This window comes from Trachypithecus francoisi, unplaced genomic scaffold, assembly GCF_009764315.1.
Source record: "Trachypithecus francoisi isolate TF-2019V2 unplaced genomic scaffold, Tfra_2.0 Lachesis_group3, whole genome shotgun sequence".
In the NCBI taxonomy this organism is placed as follows: domain Eukaryota; kingdom Metazoa; phylum Chordata; class Mammalia; order Primates; family Cercopithecidae; genus Trachypithecus; species Trachypithecus francoisi.
Window position 1 is genome coordinate 162,161,820 of NW_022681468.1, and position 12,803 is coordinate 162,174,622.

Consider the following 12,803-nt stretch of genomic DNA (forward strand, 5'->3'; position numbering starts at 1 on the left):
CTTACATGGCCTTAGCTGAACTTTTCTGATTGTCACAGTTCAAATTTAGCAGGCCTCTTTACTCACACTGTAGTTCTGGCAAAGATATCATACATCTGAAATATTCCAGTATCAAATGATCATTTTGTACAACTAGTTCTTTCCCCTCACGATTCCCCTATCCAGGCCAAATCTGAGGTGTCAACTACAGAAAGGTGAGGAAATTAGGAGGAAGAAACATTTCATAGTTAACATCCTCAAAGCAACAACAGTCATGCGCAGAAGGTGGTTACCATGTGGATTCAGAACTCAATATAAAACAGCAAGGTATCTGCGAATACCAAGGGTTAAAACATGAATGTCTCAGCCCATACCTATGCAGTTATGAACGCAGGGCTTCAAAATCCAGATTAGGTGAGGATTGGCCTGAATATAAAAAAATAATTGCAGGGGATTCCAATAAATGGGATTTATAGTATGTGTAAGAAATAACGCAATCTCCCAGATATTCCTATCCTAACCATACATTTCCTAGTAAGAACCTAGACATTGCTGAGGTCATATGGGAAACACCACCTTCCCTAAAATAAACAATGTGGTCATGATACAGCGTTCCCTTGTGTTCTCAAGAGACTAATGGTATGTGGAATTAGAAGATTCAAACAAGTCTAACTTTCCATCTTGTAAACATAAAAATAATAAAGTTAAAATACCTTTTAATTGACTAATTGATCTCAATGTAATGAAAGAGCTATATGTATTATGAAAACTATTGAGTCAAGTCCTCTCTTCCAGTCCCCTCTTTTATGAGACACAGTGCTCAAAAGGCTCCAAGGCCAGGCTGGATTTACGTCTCTGTTTGGTCATTCACTAGCTGAGAAATCTTGGGCAAGTTACTTAATCTCTCCGAGTCTCCGTTTCCTTAGACGTAGAATTAGGATAATAGTACCTATTCCAGAGAGCTGTCATGGATGCACAAGCTAACACCTAAATATCTCAGAACAGTGCCTGACATATAATGTGCTCACAAATGGTCGGGTATGGTGGCTAACACCTGTAATCCCAGCACTTTGGGATGCCGAGGCGGGTGAATCACTTGAGGCCAGGAGTTCGAGACCAGCCTGGCCAACACGGTGAAACTCCATTCCTATTAGAAATACAAAAATTAGTCAGGTGTGGTGGCACGCACCTGTAATCCCAACTACCCGGCAGGCCGAGGCATGAGAATCACTTGAGCCCGGGAGATGGAAGTTGCAGTGAGCCGAGAAGGTGCCACTGCACTCCAGCCTGGGCAACAGAGCAAGACTCTGTCTAAAAAACAGCAGCAGCAGCAACAACAACAACAAACAGACAAGCTATTAATACTCATAGCCTAAAATCCAAACCTGCCCTCTCAATCTTTTTATGTGTATTATTTTACCTTCATAGCAATTGTAAATGTTTTCAGCACCCTACCTGGGTCCCTCATACAGTCTTGGAAGTGTAGTTAGTGAGCACCTGACACAATGCTTTAAAAATGGCAGGGGCCCAAATTTGCTGAACATATCTGTCATTATTATGACATTAAGATACACATGCAATACGAATTCCAAAAAATAAAACAAAAACATACCATATTTCGCCAAACTTCTGAGGAGCTGGTGAATTCTAAAATCAGGCTCTTACAGATTTTTAACCTAAAATATAAAACACCTCACTCAATTCTTTTTATATAAACAACTGGATAAACTTTCAAAAAAAAAAAAAAAAGGTACTAAATTTCATCATGAAAGCAAATTTATTTTCTATAATAATTACGAACATCCAAAAACATATCAAGAAACAAATTACTCTATAGAGGCTGCCCGGATGAGGAAAGCATAGGTAGGCAGGCCCTGTGGCCTGAGTGCTTTCAGTAGGCAAAGCCGTATTTCCCATATTCATCCACAAAGCTTACTGCCTTCTATTTCTTTACTCTATCCTCCCTCCAAAAAGGGCTACATACATACGAAAACTATTTGACTATATCCCCCTAATCCCTTCAAATATCTATAGCAAGTTTGTTTTTAATTAAATTCTATATGCTAAGCATCGGCTATGTTAGGTACAAATCTGGGCATCTATCTACCACTTTCTACAGTAGCAGCCTTGGGTCGACCCTCTGACCCTTGAGTCTCCAATGTCAGGTTATAGTAGTAGAGAAGATGCATTAAAAAATTATAGTATAATGCCTACCTGGCACAAAACAGGACTTCAATATACCACGATAATTATAATTTATTAAATCAACCACTTAATATATATCAAAACTTAACTCTTTAAAAAAAAAAAAAAATCCTGACGCTTACAGCAAGCCCCTAAAGTATCACTGTAAATGCTTAACTTGTTTGTATACAATCAGAACGTTCCTCAATGGAACAGAAATAAAGTCCTTTAATGTACTGCATTACATATAAAGAAACCAAATCTCAAAGATTAAGAAACCTATCCAGTGTCCTAGAAGTTGATGGTAGAAAATGAATACACTGCATATCAACATTTTGAAATAAAATTAACCAACTTTTAAGGTTTTAGAGACTGAGTTTCAAACTTCAGCCTATAACAAAATTACCTGGGGAAATCTAAAAATGCAACTACTTGGGCTCTACCCGCAAAGATTCTCATTCAGTACATGAAGTAGGGGTACATGAATTATTATTTTTTTAAATTTTTTTCAGACCCACCCAAGTACACAGAAATGAATTTGCATTTTAACATATACTTCACATGACACACATCTCATCTGAAGAAGCCCTCCCTTCCAAATTACGAGTTAGGAACACATAATCATAGAGGAAACACACCAAATCTATAAAAATACAGAGTAACAAAAACTGTAAGCACTACAAATATCAGGCACACTCACTTGCCAATTTAACCATAAGAATCCTAATACCAGACATAGTTCTCTTACTTTATCTCTTCAACAGAGGGCTCAGTCTAATAATCTTATAAATAAGTATAGTCTAATAAGACATACCTATGTTGATCTACATCTATCTCCCTAAAATTTTCATTTTATTCATTTCTATTTCTCCTTCACCTCCTTCTACAGCTGTTTCAAAACTTAATTTCACAATCTGTTTTTTTCTCTATCACTTTTTATAACACCCAACACTTCTGTTCTCCTTTGCACCATGTTTATGGTGTCTTATATTTATGGAAAATGTTACTTATTAAAACTGTCTAAGTTTCATCTGTTTACACATTTCACAACTAAAGGGCTACTCCAACAACTTTCCTAAGTCTTCCTGCTTTAGGCTCTCCTCATTTCAGTCCATTCTGCAGTTAAGACTTATAAAGTTTTAAATACTGCTTTCAAATAATAACTTGCAACATAATTCCCTCAACTCCATTAGCTCCTCGGAGCACCATTTCTTTATCCTCTTTCCTTTCACTGCCAAAAAGACGTGAAAACCACTAGCTCAGCTGCTATTTTCCCACCTACTGAAATTTTTCTTACAAAAGTTTCCATGATTTCTGTATATTCTCCCAGTGCTTTGGTCCCTTAATCCTACTTAATTTTTCTAGCTTTTAAGACTGCTAATGACTCCTCATCTCCTCTGGCTTCCCTAATGTAGTATCCACTCATTTTCTTCCATCTCTCTAAAGGCAACAAGGTCTTCTGCTAGGTTCATCTTCCTACCTCTCATACATGGCCTCTCTCCAAGTTTCAGTCAACAGCCATTTTTCTTAACCTAAACCAATTTTCTGCGCAATGTCATCCATTCCCATAGCACCTCTATGCTTACGAACCCCTAAATCTGTATCTTTAAGCCCTTATCTCTGGCATGGTATGCCTGCAACTACATATTACCAACGGTACACATTCATATGGATGTCTAATTAGCATCTACATTCAATGTATCTAAAATCAAACTCAAATTATTTTCCCAAAGAAATCACTCTGCCTAATCTCACTGTCCTGGCTATGAATTGAAAAATTTGGTGCCATTCATTACGTTCTTCCCCTCATTTTTATTTGCCCTGACCACTGTGTAGATTGATACTTGTTCAGCCTTCAAATTCTTCATAATCATTAATTCGAAAATTGTCTACTAGATTTTGAGTGCCTACTAGGTGGATGAAGATGCAGTGGTAGAAAAACGAGACATAATTTCTTGTCCTCACGTGGTGAAGGAAATGGGCACAAATAAAAACCACAATGAATGATGCAATTGCAATGCACAGTTAAGGGTTGTGACGGAGAAATACAGGGGGTAAGTTGTGTATTATAATAAAAAGTCCTTAGTCTGAAGAAAAGGAAAACCATTCTTTATGAGGGACAAGCAAGATTTACAAGACACAGTAAGAAAAATCCTGTGAGGTAATGATGGTAGCACACTATCAGACCAGCTGCTCAAATTGGAAGATTCTCAGTCATATTCTAAAGAGTCTCTCTCTTTCCCAGTATATCAAATTGTTTACTAATTGCTACCAATTCATCCTGAGAAACTCCCCCACATGTCTACATTCCCACACTATTCCCCGGTCTTTTTTGATGGCTTTTAGTTGTTTCCAGAATAAGCCAAAGCTCCCAATCGTGTCAGATGAGACTCTACACAATTTGGTCAAAACCTGCCAGTGCAGCCTCTTCTTCCAGACTAGACCAGACTTCAAGAGAATATGTGTATCATTTGCTTTTATACTTCCAGTGCTTGTAAGTGTTCATAGAATAAGCATCTTACAAAAGAGACATTTTTTCTCTTAGGGGACTTGCTTTCAGTCCTTTAAATGCAGGCTAAGATTTAAACTCTAATTTGTCTGATTCTAAAGACCACGTTCATTCCCTTGTACCTGCCTTCTAATTTACACTCAAACCCTATACATTTCCTTAAAAATATCTCTTGCTCCTTTTTTCCCCAAACTTACCAATACTGTCCTACTACAGTGCCCCATTATTTCACATCCGGTTTCCCTTTTGCCTTTATCCTCAATTTTGCCACTAGAATTATTTTCCTAAAAACTCAAAGTTAGACATATCGTTCTATATTCAAAAGCTTTAACACTTTCTCATGCCAACCAAATAAATTTCTAACTCCTTCACATTTTATGTGAGGCCCCTGCCTGACCCCAGCCATCCCAGCACTACTGCCCACTACATGACATCATCACCAGGTACCAGATCTAGCCCCATCATTTGACCACTGGCTATAATACACTGGATATCTGTGTTTCTGACTTCAATGCTTTTGCTTCTGAGGAGACTTCACTCAGAAATGGTTCTCTATCCATTACTAACCTCTATCCCCCACCCATCTATCGTGCCATGTTAAAAACTGGCCTCATTCTAAACACTGTATCTCACAGGGTTGTCTAAACTCTTATACATAATCACCATCTCCTTCATGTCTTATTATACATTCTTAATACCATAACATAATTAATGTCTCCTTATATTATGTTATACCTTACATTACAGCTATCTGTATACATTTGTCAGTGCCTCTAGTTGTAAGCTGATTGATGTAGGGATCATCTCTTCCATATTTTAATTTTCATAATAATGGTGACTATGTTTTCTTGACACCATACCTCCCCTCTACAAGAAAAAAAAAAAAAAAAAAGGAATCAGGACCCATGGCCTTTGAGCTAGTTCCAAATGTGACTCATAGATGAACAAAGATATCATTTCTTCCCAAAGCAACACAAATATAAGTAAATGCCAATTTAAGAAACATTTTATTTCAAGGACTAAATATGTAAGAATAACCAAAACAATTGTTTCTAATAATGTCCCTTTCTCTACCACATATTAAAACGTATTAACTTAAATGGTATAATTAAAATCAGCACAACACCTTCAAAAAACGGAGTATACACTAAATATATGCATAATCTATGACTTAAAAATTTCCCTCTTAAGTATACATCAAACAGAATTAAGTACACATATTCACGAGAAGACAATCACTGAAATGTTTAGAGCAGCAGCAATATTCTTAACAGTCCCAAACCAAAAATGATTAAATGTCCATCAATAGCAGATTAAACTGTGGCATATTCTTAAAATGGAATACTATACAGCGACTATCATAAACAATTACTACAACCAACAGTGTGGATAAATCTCACAAACACATTAAAAGAAGTCAGACACAATTAAATGTGCTTGATTCTAGTTAAAGGACAAAAACAGGCAAATCTAATCTATGCTATGAGAAGTCAGGACAGCAGTTACACATGGAAGAAAAGGGAGGATGACACAGAGTACAAGTGAGCACATGGAAGAAAAGGGAGGATGACACAGAGTACAAGTGAGCACACAGGAGCTGCTGACGTTGCTTCTTGATCTGAACGCTAAACACGTGTGCCTAGTGTGCGAAAGCACAGCAAGCTATACATTTGGAAGTGCACTCTTCTGTATATTCAAAAGATTCTAAAAAAAAAAAAAAAACCTGATATGGTATTAGCATTACACAAAGAGGTAAACACAACAGAAAGCTAATTTCAGAGAAAGATCCAAAAGTATCTGACAGTTGCTCCTTCTCAAACAAGAATTTTCAGACCTTGGATAACAGGCAGCACAGGACTATAATACATGAAAGGACAAAAACAAAGGAGGTGAGCCATCCACTGCTTGGATGTCTGCCTGGAGGTAATTTCCAACCTGCAGTCAATGGAGGGGAAACCCAATGAGAAGACAGCAGTTTCAGTGAGGTCAGAATCAAGAGATGAGAGCTGAGGAAGCCGAAGTGGGTAAAATGTATGACAAGTGCCAGACAAGAGGGGTGCTTGTCTGAGAAGGCAGAGAAATGGCTTCAGGAATCTGCCATGTGAGAGTCTACTGCTGAGTACTAACTGTACACGATTAGGGAAAGAGGTGCAGTGAGCTGAAATATTCCCAGTGCTTATAAAGGACTGGGAGACTCCTAAAATTCCCTCTAACCTGAGTGAAGAGAACACGGTGACACTGGGAGCATTTAGTAAAGACTCAGAGGGATCATGCCTTAGGTAGGAGCTACTACCATTAAAGCAAAGCCTTCTCTAGACAAACTCCAATGTAGCCCTGAAGGAATAAAACTGACCAGCAAGTTGTTTAGCTGGCTACAAAACAAAACACTCTAAAAGAAAACAAAATCTAGTCACCCAACAACAAAATATTACAATGTCCAGTATCCAATCTTAAAAAATCATTAAGTATGTAAAAATAAAAATAAACTAGGAAAATACAACCCATAATCAAGAGAAAAAAACAACAAATTCAGAGTGAAAAAAATCATGAAATCAATACGTAACCTGATTTTCAAACTGTTATTACAAATATGCTCAAGAATTCAAAAAAATACATGAAGATGAAAATGAATCAAATGGAATTTCTTGAAATATAAAGCAAAATATCTGAAATTCTTTAACAAGGCAGGAGAAAAAACAGTAAAATAGAAGACAAAGCAAACTGAAGCACAGGGAAATAAAAAGACTGAAAAATAATGAATATGATGTTAATGACCTGTGGATAATACCAAACAGTCTAACATATGTGTAACTGGAGTCCCAGAAAAGGAGGAAATGATGAAAGAGGAGTAGAGGTGGTAAAAAATATATATAGAAGAAACAATGGCAACAATCTTCCAAATTTAAGGAAAACCATAAATACACAGATTAAAAAACAACAACAACTCTTAGCATGGTGATCATCAAAAACAAAAAGTGACAAGAAAAAATCTTAACAGCAGCCAGGGAAAGAAGACCTAGTATAAGAAAAAAAGATAATTAGCATTATGCATCACTTAACAGCACAGATACATTCTGAGAAATGTATCATTAGGTGGCATCATTAGGTGATTCTGTCATTGTGCAAACATCACAGAATGTACTTACACAAATCTAGATTAGATGGTATAGCTTACTACAGAACTAGGATATATGGTATAGCCTGGGTGCTCCTAGGTTATAAACCTGTACAGCATGTTACTGCACTGAATACTGTAAGCAACTGTAACACAGTGTAAGTATATATCTAAACCTAGAAAAGGTACAGTGAAAATATGGTGGTATAATCTTAAATGACTATTGTCAACTATGATCTCTTGTTGACTGAAATGTCATGTGGCACATGACTGTATAACCAGACTTCTCATCAAAAACAAATGCTGAAAGAAAAACACATCAACTATTTAACCAAGAGAAAAGAAACATGTATGTCCACACAGAGACTGTTTTTCACACAACTGTTCATTGTACCTTTATTTATAATAGCTAGGAACTGACAACAGCCCAGGTGTCCCTTAACAGATGAAGTTACAAACCACTGAGACATTCAACAGTATGGATGAATCTCAAAAACATTATGCTGAGCAAAAAGAAACTTTTTACAACACATAAGTATTGTATGACTCTGCTTACATAAAGTTCTAAGCAAGCTAAACTAAGATGAAAACAATCTGAACAATGTTAGGTTCTAGGGGTGGTGTGGGGGGAAGGAATAACTGGAAAGAGGTGCAGGTTCTGTACCCTGATAAAACTTTCTGGCAAAGGTGTATGCATTTGTCACAGCTCATGAAATGGTATATGTAGTCAACTGTATTTTCCAAAGATGGTCACAACAGAAGCCATTCTACATGCTCTTAACAATGTAACACTGTTATTTTTTCATCAGGTGGTGGAGTCTATGGCCCTTCTCTTTGAATCTGAGTGAAATTAGTGACTCTTTCAATCCAAAGACTACAGTCATACCTCAACTATCTACAGAGGACTGGTTCCAGGACTCCCATGGATCCCAAAATCCAAGAATGCTTCGAATCCCTTATATAAAATGGCATAGTATTTGCATATAACCTACATGCATCTTCAAATATGTGAAACCATCTCTAGATTACTAATAATACCAAATACAATGTAAATTCTATGTAAACAGTTGTTACAATGTATTGCCAAAGACAAGCTCTCCTTGCCAATCCCTGATCAAATGAGAGATTCATGAGCAAAATGAATAGTTGCTGATATTTAAGGCACTAAGTTTGGGGCAATGTATTACACAGCAATAAATAACTGGAACAGCATAGTAAATTCTAGTTAAAAACACTAAACTACTAAGTTTTAGTTAATATACATGCTGAAGTTAAGGGTGTGGTATACTAACATCTGCAACTTACTTTGAAAAGCATAAAAAAAGACACTTGAAGAGAGGATGGATAGATGGACAAGATAGAAGACAAAAACAAATATAACAAAATGTTAGTTGTGAAATTATATTCTACAATTATTTTAAAGTCTCTGTGGTATGAAAACTTGTACAATAAAATGTTGAAGAGTGAAATAAAGACATTTCCATACAAATAAAAGCTGAAAGATTTTGTGGCCAGTAGACCTACACTTTAGAAATGTTTAAGAAATTTTTTCAAGTAGAAGGAAAATAACACCAAGAAACTTGGATCTACAAAAAGGAATCTCCACAAAGGAAAAGAAATAAAAATGGTAAATAAGACGGTAAATATAAAGGAATGTTATTCTTAGTTTTTAAGCTTCTTTGTAAGACAACTGGCTTTTGAAAGAAATAGTTTCAAATGCTACTGTGGAATCTGTAACACATATAGAAGTAAAATGTTAAGGTCACAATACCAAAATGAATGAGGGAGAGTAAATGGATGTATACTATTCTAAAGTTCTTACATTATACATTAAGAGGAATAATATTTCTGAAGGTAGACTGAGGTAAGTTAAAGGTGAATACTGTTAATCCTAGATGTGTCACTGGGGGAAAAAAACAGAGGGACAAGCTAATAATGGAGACAAAACAAAATTCCAAAAATGCTCCATTAACCGAAAAGAAGGCAGAAAAGGAAGAAAAGATGAGACAAATAGAAAACAAACAGTGTCTTAAACACAACTATATGGCCAACTGCAATAAATGTAAACGGACTTAATCAAATTAAAAAGCAAAGATCATAAAAAATCAATCTGTAAGCAAGATGCAACTATACGCTATCTAAAAGAAAGACATTAAATGACCAATAAGTTGAAAATAAAAACACAGCAAAATGATATAATGTGCAAAAATTAATCATAAGAAAGGAATGGATACACTAATACCAAAGTAGACTTTAGATAGGGAACATTACTGGCAATAAACAGAGACATTTCATAATGATAAAGACATCAATTAATCAAGGAGACCTAACAGTCCTAAACGTGAACACACCTAATGACACAGCTTTCAAGATTTTGCTTCAAAGCATATGAAGCAAAAATGAACAGAACAGAAGGAAGATAAACTCAAAATTATAGTTGAAGATTTCAACATTCCTCTCTTGGTAATTAGTAAGTGGACAGAAAATTAGTAAAGATAGAGAAGAAATACATGTATCTATCTGACAAAGAACACACGTTCTGAAAAGAATGTGAAAATATTTGAACAGACACACAAAGAAGAAAACTTCTAAATGGCAGTCATGAAGAAAATGTAAATTAAAACCATGACTTTTTACACCCATTAGAATGGCAATTATTTTAAATAAAAAAACAGAAACTACGAGGTAGTGGCTCATGCCTGTAATCCCAGCACTTTGGGAGGCCGAGGCGCGTGCATCATGAGGTCAGGAGATCGAGACCATCCTGGCTAACATGGTGAAACCTCGTCTCTATTACAAAAATACAAAAAAATTAGCCAGGCATGGCAGCGGGCGCCTGTAGTCCCAGCTACTCAGGAGGCTGAGGCAGGAGAATGGCATGAACCCAGGAGGCGGAGCTTACAGTGAGCCGAGATCGTGCTGCTGCACTCCAGCCTGGCAGACAGAGGCTTCGTCTCAAAAAAAAAAAAAAAAGGAAAAGAAAAGCAGAAACTACCAAGTTTTAGAAAAGATGTAGAGAAATTGGAACCCTTATTCACTGCTGGTGGGAATGTAAAATGGTGCAGTAGTCACTGTGGAAAACAGTACGGCAGTCTCTAAAAAAATTACACATACAATTACCACATGGCCCAGCAATTCCACTCCTAAGTACATAACCAAAAGAATTAAAAGAAGGGACTCAAACAGATATTTATATACCAATGTTCATAGCAGCATCATTCACATAGTTAAAAGGTACAAACAGCCCAAATGTCCACTGACAAATAAATAAATAAACCAAAAAGTGATATATGCAAACAATGAAATATTGCTCAACTTTAAAGAATCAAATTTGGATACATGCTACAATATGAATGAACTTTCAGGACTGATATCGTTTGAATATTTGTCCTGTACAGATCTCATGCTAAAAATATAATCCCCAATGTTGGGGGTGGGGTCTGGTGGGAGGTAACTGGGTCACAGGCGCAGTCCCTCATAGCTTGGTGCTGTTCTTGGGATAGAGAGTGAGTTCTCATGAGATGTGGTTGTCTAAAAAGGGTGTGCCACTTCCCCACCCTCTCTCTTGCTCCTGCTCTCGCCATATGACATGGCTGCTCCTCCTCTGCCTTCCACCATGAGTGAACTCACCATGAGGGCTCCCCAGAAGCTGAGCAGATGGTGGTGCCATGCTTGTACAGCCTGCAGCACCAGGAGCCAAATAAACTTCTTTTCTTTTTAAATTACCCAGTCTCAGATATTCCTTTAAGGCAACACAAGAATGGCCTAACACAGGGACATTATTACTATTAAACGAAATGTGCCAGACACAAAAGGACAAAAATCATATGATTCTACTTATATGAAGTACCTGGAAGAGTCAAATTCACATAAAAAGTAGAACAGTGATTACGGGTGGATGGCGAGAGTAGGCAATGAAGAGTTACTGTTTAATGGATAGAGTTTCAGACTGAGAGGATGAAAAAGTTTCTGAGATGGACAGTGGTGGTGGTTGCACAATAATGTGAATGTACTTTATGTCACTGAACTGTACACTTAAAAACAGTTAAAATGGTAAATTTGATACGTGTATTTTACTACCATTAAAAAAACCCAAAAAACACTGCAATGGGATACCATTACACACCTCTCAGAATGTGTGCAATTAAAGACTGAGAACATCAAATGCTGACATTTGGAGAATTGGAACTCTCATACACTGCTGATGGGAATGTAAAGTAGTATAATCATCTGGAAAATAGTTTGGCAGTTCCTTACACATTTAAACATAAACTTACCATGTGACCCAGTAATTCCAATTTAAGGTATTTACCCTAGAAAAATGAAAACATATGTTCACACAAAGACATGCACACAAAACAGTACCTTGATTCGCAACAGCCTAAACTGAAAACAATCTAAATGTTCACCAGAAAATGAAAGAACAAACTGTGGTATACTCACATTGTATTTAAAAATACAAAACAAACAAACAAAAAATCTGTGATAAACACAAATTGGATGAATCTCAAAAACATGCCAAGTGAAAGAAACCAGACATGGAAGAGTATATGTTACTTGATTCCATGGATATGTAATTCTAGAGTAGGCAAAACTAATAAACAGATCAGTGGTTGCCTGGGGCCAAGAGAGAGAAATGACTACAGACAGGAAGGAACTTTTTGGAGGTAATTCAATTGTTCTAAAGTTTGACTGTAGTAGCAGTGATAGTGTATATATTTATCAAAATCAATAAAACTGTAGAGTTAAAATGGGTGCATTTCACTATGTATCAATTATACCTCAATAAACTTCATGTTTTTCTAAGTTTGTGAGAACTTAATACAGAAGAAGGTGGCATTTTCAGTGGAGACAGGATGCCTTACAAGACAGTCAGCTACCCGAGTGGAAGAAAATAAAAGGTAGATACAATTCCCAAACCATATGACAAATGTAATCCAGATCTAAACCATATCATACCATATCCAAAAATATGCTGAATGTTCAGATCTAACTTTATAAATTAAAGTCAATGAA

General features: G+C 36.4%; 1 protein-coding gene and 1 long non-coding RNA gene across 12 annotated transcripts in view; one reads left to right on the forward strand and one right to left on the reverse strand.

The window, feature by feature from the left end:
- The window catches only part of LOC117070982, a 149,660-nt gene extending 140,886 nt beyond the window's left edge, over positions 1 to 8,774 (forward strand). For both annotated transcript variants that reach the window (XR_004432129.1, XR_004432132.1), the window contains exon 7: positions 8,597 to 8,774. This is a non-coding gene — a long non-coding RNA (uncharacterized LOC117070982). The remainder of the gene's footprint in view (positions 1 to 8,596) is intronic.
- UBE3A (ubiquitin protein ligase E3A) overlaps positions 1 to 12,803 on the reverse strand; it is a 102,179-nt gene that overhangs the window by 73,037 nt on the left and 16,339 nt on the right. For 7 of the 10 annotated variants that reach the window (XM_033190759.1, XM_033190764.1, XM_033190761.1 and 4 more), the window contains exon 2: positions 1,592 to 1,655. The exons of 1 other annotated variant lie outside the window; for it this stretch is intronic. The gene's annotated coding sequence lies outside the window, so the exon portion shown is untranslated. Of the gene's footprint in view, positions 1 to 1,591; positions 1,656 to 5,407; positions 5,541 to 12,803 lie in introns of those variants that run through there. 2 more of the 10 variants (XM_033190762.1, XM_033190760.1) reach the window with 1 other exon arrangement.